The sequence below is a fragment of the Leptodactylus fuscus genome, chromosome 9 (genome assembly GCF_031893055.1).
Source record: "Leptodactylus fuscus isolate aLepFus1 chromosome 9, aLepFus1.hap2, whole genome shotgun sequence".
Taxonomy (NCBI): Eukaryota; Metazoa; Chordata; class Amphibia; order Anura; family Leptodactylidae; genus Leptodactylus; species Leptodactylus fuscus.
The window spans coordinates 30086088-30112284 of NC_134273.1; the positions used below are offsets into that span (position 1 = coordinate 30086088).

At 40.8% G+C, this 26197-nt stretch overlaps 1 protein-coding gene across 8 annotated transcripts in view; it reads left to right on the forward strand.

Annotated features, from left to right (window-relative positions):
- Window positions 1-26197, forward strand: part of ERC2 (ELKS/RAB6-interacting/CAST family member 2) — a 647893-nt gene that overhangs the window by 537891 nt on the left and 83805 nt on the right. Inside the window, exon 21 of one of the 8 annotated variants that reach the window (XM_075287893.1) lies at window positions 19313-19330. The exons of the other annotated variants lie outside the window; for them this stretch is intronic. The gene's annotated coding sequence lies outside the window, so the exon portion shown is untranslated. Of the gene's footprint in view, window positions 1-19312; window positions 19331-26197 lie in introns of those variants that run through there. 8 annotated transcript variants of the gene reach the window in all.

The window sequence follows — 26197 nt, forward strand, 5'->3', positions numbered from 1 at the left end:
TGTGCAGTATAGGCTTTCTTGGGGGATGCCTTAGCATAGAAAAGTGCAGTCAACTAGGTAAAAATTACTGATACTGATGAGTATAAGGACACCCTTTTGGCGTTTATTGGGTGCATGAAGATGTATGGACAAGTGTGTTGTATATGCTGGGAGCTTTTATCTAAAGTAATGAATGATATCCAGTGTATTAAAGAAGCTCATGGAATATCTTCACCAGCCATGTTGGTGGCTTCATAAACCAACAGCCAGCTAAGCAAATCTAACCAAGTCCTCCATTGACCAGAGACTATTATATTTCCAAGAGTGACCAGATTTTCCCCATACCCATAGTACCATCAATTCCCTACCCCTCCCTTCCCAATTTCCTCCCTCCCTTCTTTATCTGTTTGCTTTTTGTCCTCTTTATTCTCCATGAGGGCTTTGAAGTTGATTCAGTTTGCCACACCGTGGTGTGGTGGAGGGTAGGTGGGTGGATGTGGCACCCCATCCTCTTTGTTCTTCCATCATATTAGATGGATAAACTAGATATGTTGCAGAGGGGCTCCATCCTGCTGGCACCTTGCTCCGCACACTTGTACACGTCCCTCATGTCCTCGTTCCCCCTTGTCCCCTTAGCTGTATACAATGGTTGGCTTATACATGAGAAGATTTGCCATTGAATGTATTGATATATGCCATCCTTGTTTTACATGGGGTGCTGCCACTTTGTTCGTTGTGGTGGTGGTGGTTATTTTTGTGTTTTTTAAGGGAAAATTTATAAAAACATTTAGTTATATTTCCATACACAAAACATAGCAAGCTCAGAGTCAGATTTATAGTAGGTAGCAATTTACAAAAGTGTTCAACCTTGTAGAAGATCTCAAACCACATATTCTGTCCTCCGGCACTGATACATATAACACCTCAAATTTACACTTCCAGATTATATTGTATTCTAATTGTCCAGTTTAAGACAACAGTTTAAGAAATCTTTTTCTACCCTGACAGAAAGGGATTATGGCAAAGTGATCCCAGACTTAGAAGGTCACAAGTGAAGAACTTGAAGGTAGTATGTAGCCTCAAGGTCTCTTGTACACTACTGACCTTTTGTAATGACTGAGTGAGTCTGTCTGTACGGCATTCTGTTACGTCAATTTGTAGAATAAGCTGCTAAGTCAGGTCCCAGCTTGTTGCAGAGTGTTACTAATGTGCTGAGGGGGTTAAATGTGTCACACTTTATGTGGCACAGAACATAAAAAATAAATGTTGCCCATGGTACAGGATAGTTTAGTCCAACATGTGTCACCACTGGAACAACTGTGCAAACATGAAGCTGGATTTCATCACTCTTCTGTAATGTTCAGTTGTAATTTTTAGTGGACCTGAGGACCATCAGCTCCAAAGACTTGACCAGTATTGGTGGAAGCCTTTGGTCGAGAACTTGGTAGGGTCCCCCTCATGTATAAATAGGATATCATATAGGCCATGTACAGCAAACATTTGTCACTCGATGCTGCAGCTGTATCAAGTATCTCCTAAAAAAACATCCATGTATTGGTGTAGACCACTTGCCTCTTGATCTCTTCCACAATGAGTGGCCTCAACTTCAAAAAGGTTTTATGAAATTTCAATAGTGATGACATATCCAATGCCTACCAAACCACAGTTTGAAGGGACCATGGTTCTCTGATGTAGACAACAACTTTTTGTATGTTTGGCCATGTCTACCACTATCTTGCCCATCTGAACCTCTGAATGTTTACTGCTTATTACCAAACTCTGCCTGTCTTGACCCATGCTCTGTCTGACTGTGCTTTATGCTTGTTTTCTTGCTACTGTAACTTGGTGTCTTCATCCATGTACTAGCTGTTAGGGGGCATTCACACGATGTAACACCTCCCTTTGGTATGGTTCACAGCTCAGAAGTGGTACTCGCAATCTCTTACACTCTGCACCCTGGTATAGACCATCCATTAGTGATCCAGTGTATGTCTTATTTTGGTTTCCACCTTCTTTTCCCTTAGACACTTAATAGGAATGGTGACCTTGAGCATCAGTCCAGTGCCTTGAACAACCCATGCAACAAGGCTGTATCTCTAGTACTCTCTTGCTGTGCAATTGTTATCAGTAGTAACAGGGAGCCTCAGATATTTTTACTGCTTGAAATAAGAGGTTTCGTGTTGCCTGGTTTGGGAAACCCTTCTCAGCTTTCAGGTCCTTTCGACCGCACAGAAAGTTGTGGTTGCAATGTACAGCACCATAGGGTCAATTATGGGCCTACTGTAGTGAAAGTGTGGACTGTGTCATAGCTTGACCTTGAGGAAATGGAAAAAATTGCTGCCCAGCAAGGAACTCTCCAGGTTATGACCTCTTCCCCTGTTCTTCCATATAAGGAACATTACAGTAGCCAGGAGGAGATCTCAATGTTGGTGTCCTCCCAGATTCTATCATCTGATCTGACATCGGGTTACGTCTACTTTACAAAGTCTTTAGAGATCAGAAACAAATGATAATTTCTATATGTAGACTCAATGACTGCAGCTTTTTTTTTTTTGCGGATTGATTTATGGCGAAGACAAATTAAATATATGGTTACCACAGTATTGTGATAAATAAAAACACTCCTTCCAGTGTCCCTCAGCACACACAGCCCTTTCCACATGGAATTGCACAGGCCTAGTGAAGTCATCGAAGGCCGCGGAATGAGGATTTCTGTAATGACATCACTGGGAAAAGTTCCAGTTACAAGATCTATTCCATGGACATTTTATTACTGGGATTGTTCACGAGTTACAACAATGTTATTGCAGGAATTAGCCGAAGGATTTCTTTAATTACTTTATTTAGACCGATGTGAACTGGGGGCCTTTATGGATAGCACTGCTGGCCTATGTTCATTTCACATATAAAGATGAGGGGGTGGGGGGGGGGGGTAGGCTTTCATTTTTCCGAGCTCATGTAATGGTTAATTCATGTTTTCGACCATCTTTGGCTCCGTGTTCTTGTAACCATGATCAAAGCGATTTGTTCAAGTGCCATTACAAAGTGTTGCAACTTTTTCTATATTATGACTAGCTATAATCAGCCCACTTGTTCAGCCGCCGCACAAAGCGCACAATACAGGCAATGTCACAGGCTTGTTGCTAGAAGCGGTCACGCCACATTTGAAGTGACTGTTTGCGGCAAACAACTGTAGATCCTCCATTGTGTCTCATCTTAATCTAACGAAATTGTCATTGTAAGACGTGTAGGTTTGGTGACAGCCTTGAGAAGGGTTCTGTCAAGCTTACCAAAAGTAAAGTGAAACTTTGTATTGTGCCGACCAAGTCATTGCACAAGGGCTGGGGAATGTTATCTTTACGCAATATATGCAAATGAAAAAAGCACGGCTCATTTCCATCACGTCTGTGGATTCTGGTGTTTGTTTTCAGTCGGCCATGTATTACCTTACTCTTACGCACTGCAGTGTATATAAGAGGGGGCAGACTAGGAGTCTTTGATTGTCTAATACCACGGTGTTGACCGACTTTTAACACCCAAGGCTGCGAAATTGTCTTTCAAGTGAGGATTTGCTTGTTTTATTTTTTTACTTTTTTTATTTTTTGGTCTACATGAAGTTACTAGAAAGGGTTAAAAGGGAAATTCTATATTTTCATAGTAAACATTCCACAAGTTCAGTGCTATCCCCGAACCTGGTCAACATTGGCAATGTGCAACTGAAAAAGCCAAAGGGTTGTCTATGGATCCCATTGGTAGGACCTACAGTAATCCTATTAATATGTGGTTACTTACTTTGATGGGAAACCCTTCTACGTTTAAGAGGCAGTTATGTTTTCTGTTGGATAAGTTTAACTCTTTGAGGACACAGCAATTTTCCATTTTTGGATTTTTATTTTAATAAGCCATAATTTTATTTTTTTTTCTCGTTGTATGAGGACTTTTTTTGTGCAGAACAAACTGGACTTCATAATGGTGCCATTTAATAATCTGTACAATGTTCTGAAAAGTCAGGGGAAAAATTCTAAATGGGGTGGAGTTGGGGGGAAAAAAAAAAAACCTAGCAGTTTTCTTGTTGATTTTTATTTTTATGTTGTTCACTGGGCATTAAGAAGGCGAGTCAGTATCATCACAGTAATACCGAATAGTATGTAGAGTTTTTCTCATGCTTTAATATTTTAACAAAATAACTCGCCTATATTGTGACACACGTAACCATGTTGCAGTGAATGTAAAACTCTGTGGCCAAGCTGCAGCGTGTATGCCATGTGATGCCCCAGCCTAAGGGTCCATTCGCACAGTTTTTTGGCAAAGATTTTGGTGCTAAAAATCCACGTGGAAAAAAATGCCTCCCATTGATTTCAATGGGTTCCTTTTTCCGCAGGTGGAATCTGAGTTCTACAGGGAGGCTTTTTTTTCTGTGTGGAATCTGCGCCATTTTCCTCCATGTGAATGCCCCCTAAGGGAGTAAATAAATGAAGCTGCTACTTGTTATACTACCTGATAAAGGTGCAGTGATCCTTGCAGGAGTCTTTGTCTCTAAGGGTAAGTTCACACGGAGATTTTCGGTCATATTTGCCTCAAAATCCTGACCAAAAAGACGGCTACCATTGAAATCAATGGGAGCCGGTCATGTGTTTTTTCCGGGAGTCAGCTTGTGTGAGATGCTCATTCTTCAGGCCATTGTGCCTCGTGATTCGGCCTGAAGACACTCCCTCCTCCCGACTAGGTCCATTCATAGGGCCTAATCCGGAGCGGAATGCGCGACTGGATGCCGGTGCAGTGCACTGGCATTCTGTTGTGGCTAGCTGTTTTTTGGACCACCGTTTTTTAGGCCGTCTCAGGTTCCGGTCCAGAAAACCCCGTGTAAACTTACCCTAACACTTCAGCTTTACTGCTTTAACCTCATTGTAAATTACAGACCTGTTAAACAACAAACCAATCCTGAGCTTTTTCATGGCTTTTATTTAATGCCATCAAATTACACTAAAGCTGAAACGCCATGTAAAGGGTGTATCTCTCTAAGTATAATATATAAAGGGAATAATATTTGTCACTTCCTACGCCTCAGTAGCCCGTTCTGATGGCTCAAGTGACTCTGAAGACTAAGCACCACCATGGGTGTTACTATCCTTTGATGCTGCAGATATTATTACAGATCAAGACATTGCACTATTTCCCGGAGTGAGTAATAGGTACAGGGTTGTGATAACCTCTTGCAGTCTTCATTCGTTGTATCGCTGTATGTAATGGGTGAAGGCAACCAGAATAAACCTAAAGCAGTTGATGAGATTACAAAGAATAGTCTTCATCTCCCAAGAGCAGCGCCACTTTGTCTATGGACTGTTTCTGGTATTGCAGCTCAGTCACGTAATGTAGCAGTGTGTCACTGTTCACTGGTTACTCTATACTATGACATCACTGTGTGTATTATCCCTGTGCTGTGACATTACTGTGTCCATTATCCCTGTACTGTGACATCACTGTGTGTATTATCCCTGTGCTGTGACATCACTGTGTGTATTATCCCTGTGCTGTGACATCACTGTGTGTATTATCCCTGTATTGTGACATCACTATGTATATTATTCATGTACTGTGACATCACTGTGTCCATTATCCCTGTACTGTGACATCACTGTGTACATTATCCCTGTACTGTGACATCACTGTGTGTATTATCCCTGTATTGTGACATCACTATGTATATTATTCATGTACTGTGACATCACTGTGTCCATTATCCCTGTACTGTGACATCACTGTGTGTATTATCCCTGTATTGTGACATCACTGTGTGTATTATCCCTGTATTGTGACATCACTATGTATATTATTCATGTACTGTGACATCACTGTGTCCATTATCCCTGTACTGTGACATCACTGTGTATTATCCCTGTACTGTGACATCACTGTGTCCATTATCCCTGTGCTGTGACATCACTGTGTGTATTATCCCTGTATTGTGACATCACTATGTATATTATTCATGTACTGTGACATCACTGTGGATATTATCTCTGTACTGTGACATCACTGTGTGTATTATCCCTGTATTGTGACATCACTGTGGATATTATCTCTGTACTGTGACATCACTGTGTGTATTATCCCTGTATTGTGACATCACTATGTATATTATTCATGTACTGTGACATCACTGTGTGTATTATCCCTGTGCTGTGACATCACTGTGTGTATTATCCCTGTGCTGTGACATCACTGTGTGTATTATCCCTGTGATGTGACATCACTGTGTGTATTATCCCTGTATTGTGACATCACTATGTATATTATTCATGTACTGTGACATCACTGTGTACATTATCCCTGTACTGTGACATCACTGTGTGTATTATCCCTGTACTGTGACATCACTGTGTATTATCCCTGTACTGTGACATCACTGTGTGTATTATCCCTGTACTGTGACATCACTGTGTATTATCTCTGTACTGTGACATCACTGTGTGTATTATCCCTGTATTGTGACATCACTATGTGTATTATTCATGTACTGTGACATCACTGTGTGTATTATTCATGTACTGTGACATCACTGTGTGTATTATCCCTGTGCTGTGACATCACTGTGTGTATTATCCCTGTGATGTGACATCACTGTGTGTATTATCCCTGTATTGTGACTTCACTATGTATATTATTCATGTACTGTGACATCACTGTGTCCATTATCCCTGTACTGTGACATCACTGTGTATTATCCCTGTACTGTGACATCACTGTGTGTATTATCCCTGTACTGTGACATCACTGTGTATTATCCCTGTACTGTGACATCACTGTGTGTTATCTCTGTACTGTGACATCACTGTGTGTATTATCCCTGTACTGTGACATCACTGTGTGTATTATCCCTGTACTGTGACATCACTGTGTGTATTATCCCTGTACTGTGACATCACTGTGTACATTATCCCTGTGCTGTGACATTACTGTATCCATTATCCCTGTACTGTGACATCACTGTGTGTATTATCCCTGTACTGTAACATCACTGTGTGTATTATCCCTGTACTGTGACATCACTGTGTGTATTATCCCTGTACTGTGACATCACTGTGTGTATTATCCCTATACTGTGACATCACTGTCTGTATTATCCCTGTACTGTAACATCACTGTGTGTATTATCCCTGAACTGTGACATCACTGTGTGTATTATCCCTGTACTGTGACATCACTGTGTGTATTATCCCTGTACTGTGACATCACTGTGTGTATTATCCCTGTGCTGTGACATCACTGTGTGTATTATCCCTGTACTGTGACATCACTGTGTGTATTATCCCTGTATAGTGACATCACTGTGTGTATTATCCCTGTACTGTGACATCACTGTGTGTATTATCCCTGTACTGTGACATTACTGTGTCCATTATCCCTGTACTGTGACATCACTGTGTGTATTATCCCTGTACTGTGACATCACTGTGTGTATTATCCCTGTACTGTGACATCACTGTGTGTATTATCCCTGTACTGTGACATCGCTATGTACATTATCCCTGTACTGTGATATCACTGTATATATAATCTGTGTCACATAGTTTTTAGCATTATGTAATGGATCCATTCCTGTTTTTCCCGTGTAGCTCCATCACTGCCTGTTACACTCCAGTGTTCGACCATTGTGTGGGAATCATACTCCCTAATGTAGAGAGACCGTATTTAAAATTAGTCATCTGTCAGTATACAAAATAGACTATATACATATTTCACATATACTCAGAAATTAAGGAATTTTAAAATTTCAACATTTTGAAATTCCAAAATATGTACAAATTTTGAAAATTACACATTATGCTAGAAACAGGATTGGACTTTTTTCTTTGTCTCTATCTCTCTTCAGCTTTGTCTCCATCTGTGATCTAGTACATCATAAATGCAGGAGCAGTGCTGTGTGTTTATAGCAGAGCAGTGACACCGGCATTCCTGCGCTTCCCGAAAACCAAACATTCATGTGCAAATAAGTGATTTATGGTTTGGATACACTTGTATTCCTAGATAACCACATAAGATCACCTTGAGAGTCATGTTTACACTCAAAAGAACAGAGGTCCTTCGCTAAGGTATGTGGTTGGGGCTGTTGGATACTGTGTCTGCTGGTTATGGTGTAAACTGTGGCTTATTCATGGTTGGATAGCCCACATAAATTACCAAAGTCGCCCTCTAACTTGCTTGCATTGTAACAGGGAGACTCAGATTCCCATAGTGGTAATGCAGGGTGAAAAATATCCACTGTAACAGAGGTTTCCAGGCTTTTAAAAAAATAAATAATTCAATTTACTTAGGCAGTGTTCACATCTGCTCTGGTGCACTCAACCTTGTATTAATATAATAGATCTGCAATACCCAGCAGTGTTCATAACTGTAGGAATGATAGGTCATGAATGTAGGGAAAGACCAGGTAAAATTAGGCACCTGTCTCTCAACAATATGCTGTGTATTTGCAAATGTCCTTAATAATGAATTATTTTGTCTACAGTTAAAGATCTTAAAATTAAAAATTTAGGCAACTTTAAAAAAATATATATTTTTTTACATTTTTCATTTTCACCCAGAAAACAGAGGATACCCAATGGACTCCATTATATTCAGTAGGGTCCGTCACAGGGTGGTGGAGTTGGTAGGTTGACTCCTTCATAAATGGCTGACAGTCACGGTCAGACAGGAGAAAATGCTAATTCATTAAATCTAGAGAGTGAATTTCATGAAAAAAATTAATCTAATGACTTATACTATACTATATTAAATGATTGTATAGTATAATTAAAATAATAATTGGAGTCAGTAATTCCGGAAAAAATTCAGGATCCGTTAGATGGAATGTCCTAGAATATTTAATCTGTTCCTCTGGTCTACAACAGCCCAGAAGAACAGATCACCAGATGTGAATGCACTATTAATCACCGCTGCTCCTTTGGGCTGCCCCTGTTCCCCTGCCTGATATCTTACAATAGGTTCACACTAGCACTGTTCAGGTCCTCCAATGGTGAGGCGGATCACTACCATAGTGCTTACACACGGAGCCTGGTGGACTCCATTGTCTATAAAGGGGTCCTTTGGGTGTCCATTGTTTTTAAACTGATGGAGGAAAAAGTACTCCATGCAGGACTTTTTCCTCTGCCGATTTTTGGCAAACACTGCAATGGAAACTCAAGTACACATCTGAATGTACCCTGAGGGGGCGTTCACGCTTGTGCCCATGTCCACCCGCTGGGTCTCCGTCCTATTTCCCGGGGAAACTGGATAGAGGACGGCTTCCCGGCGGTCAGTTTTAAAACTCCTTCATTTGAATGGGTTTTGAAACCAAACTGCAGTATCCGTAAGCAGCCTCTCCGCAGGAAAACCGTTTCTTTTGGCCACACACAAAGTCGGACATACAGGATTTTGTGTCCAGCCAAAAAAACTGGTTTCCCCATGGAGAGGCTGCTTACGGAGACCGGAGGTTTGCTTTTAAAACCCATTCAAATGAGTGGGTTTTAACACTGACCACCAGGAAGCCGTCCCTTATGCCGTTTCTCTGGGGAATAGAATGGAGACCCATTGGGTGGACACGGGCGCAAGTGTGAATGCCCCCTGACAGTGATCAGTTACTGCAGTCCTAAATGGACTGAAGTGTTGCAAGAACAGACTGGTGCGAACCACGGTTTGGTAGTGTGAGTAAAGGTTCCCTTCCATATTTAATAAATACCGGGGTCTACCAACTCTGACAAACAACCCCACATATGTCAGCGTCTGAACCCCTTGTGTATGACGGACAGCTTTAGAATTATTGGGCTTAGCTGCAGTCACACCTATATTTTTGAACTCTCTGGCCATATGGCTTGGCTTAGGCTTGTCTGTTACTAGGATATATATGTATATATGAAGTTGTATATATTTATATCCATTTATTTATGACATTTTTCATTGGTAGATTTACATACTTTTCACCCATTCATTCTGCACACCTGATAGCTCAGACGTTTGATTGCCGCCTGTGAAACATCAAGGTCAATTTTAGAGCAGCAAGAATGTGGAGAAAAGGAAGAGAGCGGAATTAATGTCTCTCAAGAATCCCACATAAAATCAGAATGGATAAACTTGTCTGTAGCCTGAATGTATCCTCTGTGTGTCTCGTAGCATTTGTTACACATAACAGCAGTCAAATGTCAGCGCTCATCACGCAGGGAATACTTAGAATACTGCTTTATTCTTCCCCCGCTTTGTTTGTGCTGTCAACCTTGTACTTCAATACGTCGTGTTTTCACAAACTGCACCCCAGGCAATAGAGGAAGCACAATCCCCAAAATATTGTATTCACGTCACCCCTATGTAATACAGCACTAGAGCAAGTGTCACCAACTGTGTGCAGCTAGGCGGCTTTTCTTTAGTTTATCTTCTTAAATAGAAAATCTGTAGAAAAGTTTTGATTTTGCAAAGTTCTTCGACAGTTATAGCAGAGCTGAGTATGTCACGTACAGCAGACTGTTGTCATTCGCCATCTATTTTTGTAACATAGACTGCAGGAAAGCTTCATTTTTTTTTAATTCCAAATAATTGTAAATCCAAATTTTGTGCTTATTAAAGGGATTTTCTATAAAAGAAACCATATTTACCTTTTATTGACAAAAGTTAATAATTTGTGCAAATATAATAATTATAAATTTTCCAGAGTTTTAAAGATTTTCCTGTAGTCATGGTTGTGTCCATTGGCAACTGATGAAAGACCGTCACCACTACGATGTTTAGAGAAAATGTTTAAAATGCTGCAAAATGTTTATTTATATTTGCCCAAAAAATGTTTGCAGTACTGTATGAGGAAAAAAGTAGAAGGATACTTTGCGCTTCCTAATGGAACTTCTTTGTGTTTTCTGGGATGCGTTTGGAGGTCTCAAAAAACACTTCCCTTGATTTTGATAGGTATAATGATGGAGTAACTGTCGTCTGGACAATGGTTCACCGTTTTTCGGAATACCCAGCTTTCCTTAGGGAGGTAGCTGGTTGAGCAGATACTGAAGATGGATTGGGGACCAATGGATAGGAACCCCAAAGAAAAATATCCGATGGCTCTCACAAAGTCTTCAGACAACACATATCCGAGTGTTGTCTGAAAACTTTGTGAGCGCCATTGGATATTTTTCTTTGGGGTTCCTATCCATTGGTCCCCAATCCATCTTCAGTATCTGCCAAAAAAATTTTTAACATTTAATTGTCTACGAATCTGAGTATGATTCTGCTCATAGGAAAACCCCATTAACTCCTCTAGGACACCTTAAGGCCTATTTTGGCATTTAGGACAGCCCTTTTCTATTTCCTGCCTTCTGAGAGCCTTAACTTAGTTTTTTTTCTGCCAACTAAACCATATTAGGACTTGTTTTTTGTGGAATGAGTTGTTTTTTCCTATGGCAACATTTTGGCAGATATATGACATCTTTTATTCATTCTTAGCAGCTTATTACAGACAGATTTACTATTGTGTTCAGTGAGGACTATATACAGCAGGGGTCCTCAAACTGCGGCCCGAGGGCCACATGCGGCCCGCCAAGCACTTCTGTCTGGCCCCACTGACAACGCCGGCAGGCGTGCATTTATAATGAAGCTCCTGGGGAGCTGGGGCCAGGCCATGGAGCGCACTTCACTTTACCAATTGGAGGGCACCGCTCCTGATGTCTGTGCGACCTGCTCTGCCTCCGGCCCACTGTTTGAAAAGTTTGAGGACCCCTGATATACAGCAAGTCCTCAGTATTGGTGGACTCACTTAACAGTGGTTAGCGGCTGGGGATTATCCAAGACTTTGTATGAAAGGGGTTTCCCTATCTCAAGGATCCTCTCTGGTACTTTATGTAAATACTGGTAGTTTATGTAAATTAAAGCCTTTTCCTAACTATATTGTTTTAGGAATTCTGCTTTGTTTCCCTGCTGTGTGACCTTATCCCTCTCATTGTTTACACAGTGTTGCTATAACCACGAACCTATAAGACAAGTGATGTCACTCACTGCTGTTGCCAGCAAGACAACTGTTCAGCTAACTGCAGTTTGCTGATAAAGCCGAGTCTGTTATCTCTCTATGTAAACACACAAATAACACTGAGTCTGTTCTGTACAAGCATCTGCATATTAGCTGATCTGTATAAGTGTTCTGTGTCCTGTTCAGCCAGAGGGAGGAGGGTGGAGAGAAATACAGGAAGTGAGAATCAGACACTGCAGGCAGACTGCTGAGACACTGAGATGGCAAAACCCCTTTACTGACTGTCCTTAGATCAGCGTGGGAGGGGGATGAGACTCGCTCCCTTCACCAACAAGCTGTTCTCTGAGTTGTGTACAGAGTCAGAAGCTTATGGCTCCAAACACTGTTCAGTGACTGGGCCTGCAATAAACTCCCCCTAGTGGTGACTGTGGACAAGTAGCATTTTAGAATTGTAATGTTATTGTATTAAGGAGAGGAGGGGATTTTCATCTATGTGACAGAACAAAATGGAGCTCTGAGCTTTATACTGAAATAAGATAAAATAGTCACCACTGGATTTATATCAACAGTTTCCATAAATCTATATATACAATTATCTGTGTATGTTTAGACTTTCAAGGGCATTGTAAATTGTAATGTTCTGCCATTTTATAAAGTAGTGAGGACAGTTTTAGGACATCCATTTTTGGGTATCATTTGACTTTGCAGTTTTATGCATGGTATGTTTTGATCACCGATAATGAATATTTTTATCACTTTCTGGACATATGCCCATAAATCCTGCCCCAAGATCAGCAGGGCTGAGAATGTTGTGTGTTTTTGCTTGAAGGCGGCTAATTGTTGTATAATATGGACTAATATTCATCTGCAAGTGGTTAGTTAAATTGGAGTCAGCTGGAGACCGCATGGGGATCTCTGTTTCCCTTTTGACCAATACCTCTTTTAGCCACAAGGTCAAAAATTTGACCTGCAATTGCCGATAAAAAAAAAAAGTCCAAAAACAGGGAAAACATTTTAGAGCAATTGAGGTGACATAACTGAAAACATTGGGACGTAAGTACAGTATGTGATGATATAACATCATAAAATATCTAACGAGAACAAATTCGATTTTTTTGTTTAATATTGATTTTTATCTTTACAAATAATATTTTATTAATAACAACTTTTGGTGCTTCTCCACTTTTTATTGGATTAAGTCTCTGTTTTATATGTAAGTCCTATAGCTCCATTGACAAATGCAGTGAATGTAGCAGCAAGAAACTGGTGGTTCTTCCCAGAGGTGACACCCACAGCTATCAAACATATATGGTATATCCTGTGGATATGGAATATATCCTTAAACTGGGAATATCCATTTTCCCATTTCAATCCCCCCCAACTCCAGCTCTTTAATAAGCACTTGTCCATTCATTTTGGCAAAGTTGGAATTTTTTCTCTATCCCCCACCATTCCTGAGCTATCAGTAAAACTAGTTTTGTTGCCTGATATACCATTTAGGGCTCGTTCACATCTGCGGCCCGGTCTCCGTACTTAGGTTTCCGTTTCCTGCCTAAAACACAGGCAGGAGACGGAAACCTGCAGGAGACTTTCTCACCCATTCATTTGAATGGTTGAGAAAGCTGTCCGGCCGTGCGCGGCAGTGAGCGTTTTATGCTCTCCGCCGCGAAACCGGGTTTTATAATCCGGACACAGAGTCGGACATGCAGTACTCTGTGTCCGGATAAAAAAATCCGGTTTCGCGGCGGAGAGCCTAAAACGCTCACCGCCGCGCACGGCCGGACCCGGTCTATGGTTTCCGTCTTCTGCCATGCAGAAGACGGAAACCATAGAACGGAGACCCCAAACGCAGGTGTGAACCCAGCGTCAGACTCTGTACTGTCAGGAGAGCGGTGTCAGGCAGGAGCAGACAAGGGGGTGTAATTTTGACCTCTGACACTGCCTGCCTCTGATTGGAACTCAGAGTCACACCCCCTGCCTGATGCCGCCCTGCTGACATTACAGAGTCTAAATAGCACATAAGGCACCAAAACTAGCTTTACTTGATAGCTCAGGAATGGTGGAGGCTAGAGAGAAACTGCAGGAATTGATGGAGCGGTGCCTTTTAACAGATGCTACGAATTGGAGTTGGTGGAGGTGGTACAACCTCAAGGGGTACCTAAAGGAATCGGGTCAGTTAGGCTTTGTCTTTGAAAACAGATGGATCCATCATCCAGGTCATGGTTCCATCATAAACAGAATTCATAATGCTAGTGTGAACAGACCCTGTAAAGGCAGATGTATACTTCTAGCTGTTTTACTATCTTAGTTGAAAAGACTTCTACCAGATGATTTGTATTAGGGTCTGTGTAAAGTCATTTTCATTATCTCGCTCATGTGGAGAATTATCAGAGGTGAAAGTTACAGATCATTTATGTGAATAACTTCTTCAGCCTTTATCCACATGACAACAAATCCTGTTCTTGGTGTCCTGCAGTTCGGTTGGTGGAAGAACACTATGCCTCATCTCAAAAAATCCAAATTTCGACTTTAGTTTTCTTACTTTTGCTATAAAATGAACATTTGATTCCTGCTGATTACTAGACACTCTTTATGATAAATATTTGGCTTCAAGGGGTTGTCCAGTTTTTTTTGTTTTTTTATTGATGACGATCGAAAATCTATCCTGATGTGACACCCAAGAGCTCCACCGATCAACTAATCAAGGGATGCTTATATGGGCGCCATTACCTCTTAAACCCCAATTTTCTTTTTCTTTTTTTTTTTTTTTTAAACATAGAGAAAGGGATCCAGCTCAAGATAGCTCAAATTGTAGTTAAAACTTAGCTTTTAATACTGTAGAAATCATGAAGTTCCGTAAAACAGCACCAGATACAAAAAGCACAAAAAAAGTCCAAACTTACGAAGACATGATGGTAGAACGTACACAAGAAGCAGTAGCCTTGAAACGCGTAGGTTTCCTTCCCTTTTGTATCTCGTCTTGTGTACGTTCTACCATCATGTCTTCGTAAGTATGGACTTTTTTTGTGCTTTTTGTATCTGGTGCTGTTTTACGGAACTTTGTGATTTCTATTAAAAGCTAAGTTTTAACTATAATTTGAGCTATCTTGAGCTGGATCCCTTTCTCTACATGTTTATGCATTTGCCTTGACCGGGAGGTTATTCTGTCCATGCACTGAGAAGCCAAGGACCCTTTACTTGCATGTATTTATATACCTATGGGCTGTGGACATTTGTTGTTTTTTTTTCTATTGATAACCTAGGTTTTATTTTTATTAGAGAAAATTTGAGATCTCCTTAAGAAGAAAAGTATCACTTTCTAGGATAGCTTTTTCATCAGGAAGGTATTTGTTGACTGGTTTTCGGAGAGTGAATTTACAATGACAGGTTTGGCTAACATGTAAAAGAATAAAATTTAGATATTTGTGTTACGTCTTAATCAGAAAAATCTGGATAATTTTTCTTAATCATTTTTACACAGCTTGAAGTCTGCTCTGTGTGACCACGCTGTAGCTTATAAATCAAGCAGACTATTGTTTTCTACTGAATCCATAATACTTAACACAACCTGGGGGGTAGGTACAAAGGAACTAAAGCAACAACCTGAACAAAGGGATTAGAGCAGCTCATATCAGAAGTGAAATGGAGTTTCTTGTGCTCACCAAGGAAAAAGATTCTGAAGGTCCATCATTTATCCTTTTAGAACATGAGAATGTCTATTTTTAATTGGATCGCATACTTGATTGTGAGCAGCCATTAAGACTAGTGTCTAGGGATTGGCTCCAAAGGAAGTGCAAAATGGATTGGTCTTCTGAGGGACCTTTGGAGGATATGTAGTGTTATTGGCCCTATACTGTGTCAGGCCTTGTGTGGTACTCATTCTGAGCTTAGCTTCTATTATAGAGAGCTCATCTCACTGAGTCCACCAACCTCTCCTTTTCCAACACTTCCCACGTCCCCATTGTACTCCCTTTACTGGTTCCATCTGAATCCTCCAATAAGCCAATCACTGTTTGTGGTGGGTCACCACAGTGGGCATTTCCTGTTTGTCCAGAGAGACCAGGAAGTAGACCTGGGTCACATCGGAATGGCAGTAGTGGGGCATCATTGCTTTCTTAAAGGGGTTATGCAAGGAAAACGATCTATCCCCTATTCATAGAACAGAATAAATTGATGATCGGTGGGTATCTGATCGGTTAGACCACTACCAATCCAAAGAACCCAGGGTTATCTATACCTTGGTTGTGAATATAGTGGTGAAAGCAGAATGTTTACCCCTGCTGCCTCCACTTCAATGAGAGCAATGAAAATAGCTGAAGTACAGTGCTTGAATATCTCCAGCACTCTCAAAACATTCTTGTTCTCAGGATTAAGGGGATTTTACTGGTCAAACCCCAAACAAATCAAACAAGCTTTATTGGCACGTCCGAATAGATATTTGGCATTGCCAAAGCTAGTAAAGTGTGTGTGTGTGTGTGGGGGGAGGTGTTGATTTGGGGTATCCGTGGAGTCTCATGTTCCTCTTAATTGGTGACTGTTATATGGGGGGGGGGGGGGCTGGGAGGTTGGTTTGGGGTATAACAGTCCATGGGGTCTCATCTTCCTCTTAGTTGGTGACCGCTATATGGGGGGGTGGGGTGGGGCAGGTGGTTTGGGGTATAACAGTCCGTGGAGTCTCATCTTCCTCTTGTTTGGTGACAGCTGGACACGTATTGGGCAGCGATCTCCACAGTGGCCTCTTCTTCTCCCAGTAGGATGTAGAGTTTCTTCTTCTCTTCTGCAGATATAAAGTCTGGGATGTGGGCAGAGAGTCTTTAGAAGTAGACGGCTCTCACAGCTGAGTATTTGGTGCAGTGTAGCAGGAAGTGGGTCTCGTCTTCTAGGGCCCCCTGTTCACAGTGCTGGCACAGTCTGTTCTCCCGTGGCTTGCACGTCTGTCTGTGTCGTCCCGTCTCCATCTCCAGGCTGTGGGCGCTCAGTCTATACCAGCTCAGGGTCTGTCTGTGTTTGGGGTGGCGTATTTGCTCCAGGTAGGTGGCCATGGTGTAGTCCCTTTGCAGTGATTGGTACGTGATGAGTTTCTTCGAGTTATTTATTGTGTTTCTCCATTCCTCGATGTACAGCTCTTTGTCTCTCTCAATGACTCCTTTTATTTGAGCCTTGTTCAGGGCATGTTGGGGGTTTTGGCTTGGCAGACGGCTGATGCTTGATTGGGGGACATCAGGTTTGCTCAGGGCTCTGCGGGTCAGCCAGGCTAAGTGGTGGTAAGAGCCAGGGCTGCTGCAATAAGTAGGGGATAAATAATTTTTATGGTGTAACACCTTAAAATATTTTTTTTCCCTATCAGTATGTCTTTGGAGTGTGGGAAGAAACCCAAGGAAACATGGGGAGAACATACAGTACAGACACCTTATAGGATTTGAACCCAGGGCTCCAGCACTGCAAAGCTGCAGTGCTAACCACTGAGCCACTGTGCTGCCTCACCTTAAAATATTTTTAACCAGTTCTGAGTCCTAAAAATTACCCCTGACACTTTTTATGACCCTCTAACCAGAAGTAGTTGACACATAGAAGGGAGTATAACGTTAGGCATCGACTACACAGTCTTTAACATTCGTAAACAGAACGATGGGATATTTTTAGCCATTTATTTGCCTAGTTGTAGTTTTATTCTTCAAATTTTGGAACAATGTGAAACATAGATGGACATCGTATTAAATAAATGATTTTTTTTTTTTTATTGATCATCACAGTTTGTTAAATCTATAGATAATATAAATTGAAAACAGAGAAAAGAAAATTTTTAGGTATTGTATGACAAATTTAGTTTATGAGCCCAAGAGACTGATATGAGTGAGTAAAATCGCTGTATAGTGTTGAGAAATATGGAGACACTATATAAATTTTTTAAAAAATTCATATATGAAATATCTAATTAAAAAACTGGAATAAATTTTAATACCAAAAATGTAATCTATAGATTGAGTCACTTTGTAAGTACGTTAATTTTGTTTCTAAAATTTCTAATTATAAAAATAATAATTTTGAGCACATTGTTTCATCATCGCATTACTTAGCGATGTCTTTGACACTGAAAGGGTTAAGCCTGCACACATTACGCCTATATGTTATAAAGTAAAGCATACCTTATACACTAGCTGTCATTTTTGAACTTGTGTTATCTTTTTCAAGCTGAAATCTGTCAAAGTCAGTGAAATTTCTTTAATGAACTTAAGGGCACGTCTTCAAAGGAAGTTGCAATTGATCCTGTAGAAAGGGCCGTAGCCTTTGAACTGAGAAGAAGTTGATCCTAGATTAGTTAGATCTTTCATTTTTACTCCGCCTTGTAATCTAGCCAGAAAGATTTAAGCTTCGAGTACGGCATTGACAAGCTTGATTTCAAATTGATATATTGTTACATGTATAAGCCATTTAGATGGGTTCCTCGGGAGGGTGGTGCCCTTGTTCCTCTGCATATCTGACATTACTTCTTAAAGTTTTTGGATTTTTGCACGTGTTGAACTCTTTAGGCCTCCCGGGGGGGATCGTTCTCCCATTTTGACTATGTTTTTATTTTTCTCGTATGTTTCACCATCCCGGGTAAGCCCATCTCAACATTTCAACACCTAGAGAGGAGAACAGTGTGAGTTAAGGGTACCAGAGTCTGGAACATATAACATTTCATGAAAGCAAAAAGAAAAACAAAAATTTGTGGAAATCGGTGGTGTGAAGTATAAAGTACACATCATATCATCGAGCTGATGGGACTGGACTTTCTTCTTGTTACCCAGCTTAGACATATCCTTATGTTATTCTTTGCATAAATTCATCAGTATTCTGAGACTGGCCAAGGTCCCCAGGAGACAAACAAGAATTTCCTTATTTTCTTTCTTTTACAGGAAAACAATTGGGATTTTCCAGTTGTTGCCCTCCTAATCACTGTGGTTAATGCTGTTAGCATTGGGTAATACCGAGTTCATTTCAGTGCGTGGGTACAGAATATCTTTTTGGCCATTGATACCTCAAATAACTGGGCAAACTGATGAAATAGAGTGTTGACATTTTTATTTCTAAATCCAATCCCTGTAGGGGAAAACAAGAGAAATATTTTGCTTATTTTTACGACTCCTGATCCTTGCTGTTTGTTGATTTTGCCCTAGTTTTTTTTTTCATTACCATAGTTTTTTTTTTTGTGCTTTAAGATTCTACGAATTGCTGAGCTATAGTTTGTTTAAAAAAAAAAATTGAAATTCTTATTGTCAACTTTGGAAAAAATTCCTTTATACACACAGACTAAAAAGAATTAAGTGAATAGTTTTTTTATTTGACTTTTTTTGCTCTTATCCCTTATTACAGCAGCGCTCACTAAACCACATGCAGACAGAGAGCAGAATATCTTGTTAAACCAGTGGGAAGTATTCTTCTCCTTCTACCCGATTTTTACCATCCTATGGAATTTGAGGCAATTAGCCCTTCTGGCCAGTTTATGGCCATTTTATGCACAGTGGCTAAACAGAGAGCCATATAAAAAATTCCAACTGGTCTTGCCTGGGGTTATATGTCGATATGTTTTATATGTTAACAAAGCTGCCAAAGAAGTGAAGCCATGATCATACATGAAAACTTCTTGTAAGCATCTTTGCTGTTTTCTTCATCTAAATTACACAAGACTGTATATTTTAGGTAAAGACAGAACAAAAACTGACAAAACAAGTCACACATACAGGGGTGGTGTTATTGACTGCTTCTAGGTGAAAATGTATCATTAAAAAAAATAATTCCAAGATAAATATTCAAAATTGTTGGATTCTTATGTGTGTCACTTGAGTCATTGTGGCCTATGTATTAAGACTGCCACTTTGTGTGCATTGCATGGTTTCAAGATGGCTTAGGCCTCTTAATAATTTTTGTGGACTACGGGAGGTCCTGTATGTCAAATATGAAACCTAAAAAAAGTCAGTAAATTTGGTGGGCCAAGGTGTCATGGCCTATCTAGATTTATTCCCTTCACTAGGCAATTTTTTGAAAAGTGGATCACAAAAGTCACAAAGCCATGCACATGCGACAAAAATTGCACTTCTTCATGTCTTGTATGCCTGGTATCCAAGGTAGAATGATTTGGCCCCATTGAATAGAGTCGTCTATAATGGAGCTCTTGGCTTATGGATCCAATGGGCTGTCTTCCTCAATTATTGACAACTTTCACTGTATATGTATGTCCACTCCCTTATGGCCACTTCCTTCTACTGAATCTTTTCCAGCAAATCTATATATTGATTTGTTCAGCTACTTCTTCTCTATAACATGCTAGTGACATGGTGGCAGACTGTAGCCAGACATTGTATTGTCAGAGGATAGCCATTGTATTGCATGAACTGACAGTGTCCTCACAAGCAGAATCTGCCCCTATAGAGTGGCTCTCCATTCTTACTCGTAGGTTGGGGCTTAAATGGGCCTTATAAGGCATCTAGAAGGGGTTGTTTTGTAAAGCTGTTGGGTACATGTATCAAGCCCTAGGTGCGACTGTATCATTTAGTTGCATTGATTTCTACGTGAAGGTTCCTCCGGCTGGACAACCTCACTGCATACACATTCCAAAGTCTTTTGAAGGAATTAGGAACATTTGGGATCAACATTGTAGCTGTATCTGGTATCCATACTGAGGCCTTCAATGTATAATCTATACCAGCGCAGGCCTATATGTGATCACTCTTTGAAATCTTAGCTTCATTCTTCTGCTATAAATAAGAACTTTAGAGGAAATGTTCACTGGCATAGTTTTGTTAAAATTGATAACCATAAACTAACAAAAAATACAGTGAAAATTGTATTTGTTTTCCTTTTTAATAGTGCTACAAAAAAAATTCCACAAAATTTCAGGTTAAAGAGTTTTTCAAACACAATAACATATGTTGTAAAAGGGGCACAATGGGTTAAAATAATTGATTTCCAATAATCTCGTCAATGACCTCTAAATCTATACTTGGTCTCCGCTGTTCTCTTCATTCTAGTCCAGGAGATGGCTAGAAATGACCGCTCAGTCAGTCATTGGCCATATTGGTAACCTGCCTCATCTAGTGATTGACAGAGCTGGTATTTCCTGGGTCAAAATAGAGACCAGTGGAGACCTAGGATTGTCCCCTGATATTTTATTTTTTGTAACCCATTTTTTCCCTTTTCTCAAGGATTCTGAAATCAGGTCTTCTGTTTCCCCTTCAGAAACAGCACCACTCATGTCTAAAGGCTCTGTCTGGTACTGCAGCCTGTCCTCACTGAGGCTAAGGCCCCAAGTGGCAAAAATGCAACATTTTTGGCTAGTATGGAAAAGCAGTAGGAAAAAACGCTGGTTGATCTCATCCACTCATTGCGGAAAAAAGAATCTGCAGAAAAGCTGGTGAACTGCAAGTATTTTCCCTATAGATTTGCGTGAGCACTGCAGTCTTTTCAGTGCTCCATCTATTCTGTACAGTGGTTGTGCTTGGGTTTGCCGCTCAGCCCATTTACTTGAATAGGACTGATATATGCGATTAGACCATACGACTGATGAACATGATATCACATGACCTGTGAAGCATCAAACAGTAATCTACAGGAGTCCTGAGTGTCAGACCTCAAGGATTTTCAATTTCATATCCTAAGGATAGATTATCATTTATCCAAGGGTTATCCATTTTCTAAGATTACTATCTTATCCTTTGGATAAGATCAATATTAAATCTGCGGTTCTCTGACACCTGGGACCCCCGCAGATCACCAGTACCCGGACAGTCACGCTGCTTATTCTCTGTACGAACTGTAGTGGTGGGTGTAGGTCCTTCAGTGCTGCCCCATAGACCAATTCCAGTGATCTGCGGGGTTCTCAGGCATCGGACACCCACAGATGTAATATTGATGACCTATCCTAAGCATCAATATTAGAAACTTTAAGTTCCGGAAAACCTCTTTTATTATGTGACATTGTTGTTCCTACAAGGTAACCAAGATGCAGGCTTCTATACCAAATTATTATGAGAAAGTCCTTTAGGATTCAGAAATGGGGTCTGTTTTTCCCCTCTTGAAACAATATCACTCTTGTATAAGGGTTGTATCTAATACTGTAGTCTGTCTTCATTAAGTGAGTGGGGCTGAGATGCAATACCATACATGGCCCATGGATATGAGGGGCACTGTTTTTGAAAAGACAGACTTTTTTGTTTATGTAAATCTGGACCATTCTATTAATAATAATCCTTACTTTTTATTACAAGGGTTATAGGAATGAATCATTTAAGGAGTAGCGCAGAGAACTTTAGTACGTTTATATACTGAATAATACTTGAGATGAATCGTGGATATCTTGGCTCTTTCCTGAATCCTTTGTTCCTTAAGTTTCAAGATTTTTTTCCCCTGCAAAACTGACTTGAAGTAACAACTATATCACGGTTTTGTGGCTCTGTTACTAATTTGTGATACATTCCCGAGGCCGGCTCAAGGATCTCCTTTGGCAAAATAATATGTTACTTATTAAGTGCATCCTAAGAGGCCCAGGAGAGTCACAGGCTAAGGAAACTGGGGGAAAACATGAATGAATTCCTATCCTCCAGTCAGATACCTGATATTGATGACCAGGATGTATATAAAAACTAATGCGAGGAGGAAGTAGAATTAAGCAAATGGGTAACAAATTAGCCGTCTCTACGCACATCCCGGACCAATATCCCATAATACCGACCTCCAAATGGATCCTAACAAATAATATCAAATGGTGTTAGCTACATTCTAGTCTATTAGCCTGTCTATAAAAATCATTAGGCTGCAACCGAATATCATATCCCGACTTTTATAGGATGGCCGGTGAAGCAAGGGAAATGGAGCTTAATGTCTTAGTCTAAATTTCAGTTTTTGGTAATGTATGTTTTATTGACGAATTGTATAGAAATAGTTAAAGGGAGATTTTATTCCAAAAATAAATATATAACATGATGTGTAAAAATTGATCCTCAAAGATCTTGCCGGCTTTCCTGACGCATCTGTTTTAGTATTTGCGTTCTCCAGCAATAACACCGGAGCATCTTTTCTTAGAACTCTGTGTTGTGCTGTTCCTCTGTTATTCCTCCTAGAAATGTATTAATGGGGGTTGCAAGGATTGATCATCTTTGGAATAGGTCATCTATTGACTATTGGTGGGGTCCTAGATGTTTGAAGAGCGTTTGGGTGACGCTATGTTCTCATCTGCGTCTTGTACCCACCTGTTGCAAATTTGTCTTAAAAAACCCCAATGGATTCCTCAAAAAACCCAAGCATTTACACTGCGCATACCGTAATCTCTTTTCTGATGGATCCATCAATGGGTATCTGTCTAAAAAACAAGTCCATTTGTGTAATTTTTTTGACAAATCCTTTTCCCTTCTTCATTCTGATCGGAGCAAAAGGTCTGCAAGTCTGACTTTTGTATCCTTCCCAAACTGCAGATGCATGGTGGAAATGCTCCAAACGCACACTTGCAGATGATTTTGACCCCGTTGAAATTATTGGTTTTTTTATACCACCCGTTTTATTATGTTTTTATGATCTTTCAATGAATCACTAGGTGAGTAGACACCAACAGAAAAGAGAACCCAGCCAAACCACTGTAGCTGCCAAACACAGTGCTGTACATTTGTATTGTGGTTTGGCATCACAGCTCAACCAATTCATTTTAATGGGACTGAGCTGCTCACAGGTCATGTGACCAATTGTAATGTCACATGACCTTTAAAGCAGAACCCTGTTGCAAACAACAGATCTGTGTGGGGTCTCAAGTGTTGGACCCCTGATGATCTTCAATCAATCTCTTATCCTAAGGATAGATAAACAATGGATAAGTCCCAGAAAACACCATTAATAGACAACTGGGTGTTAACATTCTTCCTGTCGAGGGGTTTGTTCCTATACTCTCTGGGATTGTCAGCACTGATTGGACAATGTGAGAGTAAGAAGAGACACGCCCTCATGTGGTAACAACCAGTTGTCCAGCAGGTGAATGGCACAAGAAAGAGTTCTAGGAAAACATTCTCTTTGTTATTTCATAATACAACTATTCACTACCATAGACCTATCTGAAGAGCAGATCCTCTTCAAAGGAGTTGTCCAATGTGGACAGTTCCTTAACTTTAGTCCTACTGATGATATTCCGATGACAAATTGGTTCAAGGTGGAAACTCTTAGTAATCAGCTGAGTTGGAATCCATAAATAAGTGTTTACGTCCCTCAACAGCACCACCACAGGGGAACTGAGGTATTGCACTGTGATCATTAGGATCAATGCATTGTAAGCACCTTTAAAGGTGGTGTTAGAGGAGAGGAGTCTGACATTGGCTTACTCCACTCTTTCCTATTAGGAGCCATGTTCTTCTAAGCCTAGAATGTATGTATGGGAGAAATCTAATGTGTGTGACCATCCTAACCGCTTCTACCAACAAAGCAGATGTGCATCTGTCTGAACTGATCGCTTCATCGACTTAAGGGTGCATTCAGACTACGTAACGCTGGGCGTGTATGAGAGCCGTACACGCCGGCATTACGGCAGACTGCCGAACACTTCCCATTCACTTCAATGGGAGCGCTCGTAACAGCGGCGTTTACGAGCGCTCCCATTGAAGTGAATGGGAAGTGTTCGGCAGTCTGCCGTAATGCCGGCGTGTACGGCTCTCATACACGCCCGGCGTTACGTAGTGTGCATGCACCCTAATAGTTGGTGTTAATGATTGTAAAAAGTGTTTCCTATTGTACAAGTCCAATCTCAGGATACAAAATATTTATACATAAGAAAATCCCCCTAAATTCCAGAAATAGTGCATAACCCACCCTGTTTAAGCTTTCTGTAGTTTCTGAGTTTTTCTTCTACAACTTTTTTTTTTCCAACTTTTTAAATGTAGACTTCAGCTTTGGGGCAAAGCGTAATAAATTTTAATTTAAGGAAAGTATTTTTTTTCTGGTTAGAATAACTAGATTTGTTTAAGAAATCCAATGATGTTTACAAAAAGTTGACTTTAATGATAATGGCCTCGTAAAGGGTCCTGGATGTATTTTTATACTGCGCTGGTCCCATGGGGTGGGGGTAGGGTATCCCTGTGAGTGATATGACTAAGCGGCAGCCACTGTGTACAGCGAACATTCCTCGCTAATGATTTCGGCAATCCACGAGTTCCACTTTTAATTGTATAATCTGTGCAGATGTTGGAATCAGATTGTGCTTCAAAACCAATTTAAAGGCTCATTGTTCTAGCTCAGTGTGCAAAACTTTCAGAGGTCATTGATCCAAGCCACTAACCTGCCTCCTATCGAGCCAAATGCTGGACTGTGAATTACATAATTGCTTTTAATTACGTAATTATAGTCTTTAAATGTGTAGGGGTAAAGGTTACTGTTACATTTTGAAGCCACGGGAGGTTACGTGACACTGAGCTGAAGGCTCACCTAGGGCTTCCTCAAGTTTGTTACAGGCTTGTACACCTCGGTCTTGCTCTGTCCTTGACCTCAGGAAGTAGGAGATTGCTGGGAATTCCGGCTCTACCTCAGCTGAAGTGGTTACAGTATTATTTGGCTATCTTTAGTAAATGTGTTCATCATGATGTAAAAAAAATTTTTCCAAAATTTTCCAAGTAGTTAAATACTTAGATTCATTGGTTAGGTCAGTTTCTTAGTAAATGCCTTAGATATGTGTTATAGGAAGGCAGAATTATAGAGGTCCAGGTAGGTTTGCAGATTGTCTAATTTAGTGAATACTTACCGTATTTTTCGGACTATAAGACGCACTTTTTTTCCCCAAAATTTGGGGGGAAAAGAAGGGTGCGTCTTATAGTCTGAATGTGGCATCCGCTGTAATAGAGAGGCGGAAGCCGGCAAGTGATAGACGCCGGGGCCTGAGACATCGCTGCGCTCCTCTGTCATGAAGCCAGCAGCGGGAGGAGTGATGCTATTCCGCTCCTCCGTCCCCCCACCGCTGGCTTCATGCAGGGCAGGGCAGCGATGTCTCAGGCCCCGGCACCTGTGATGGCTTCTATCCCTCCCCGGCATCCACCTCTCTAGTACAGCGGATGCCGGGTCAGTATCGGTGGCCTCTTCTCCCCCGGGGGCCGGTCCCCACCGGCCCCGTACCTGTGACGTTGCAGGCCGGCTCCTGCGCGGCGATATCGCAGGAGCCGACCTGTTCGGGTGACAGCCGGGAGCCTAATGAAGCTCCCGGGCCTGTCACTGCTATATATTAGTATTGCGGCTGGG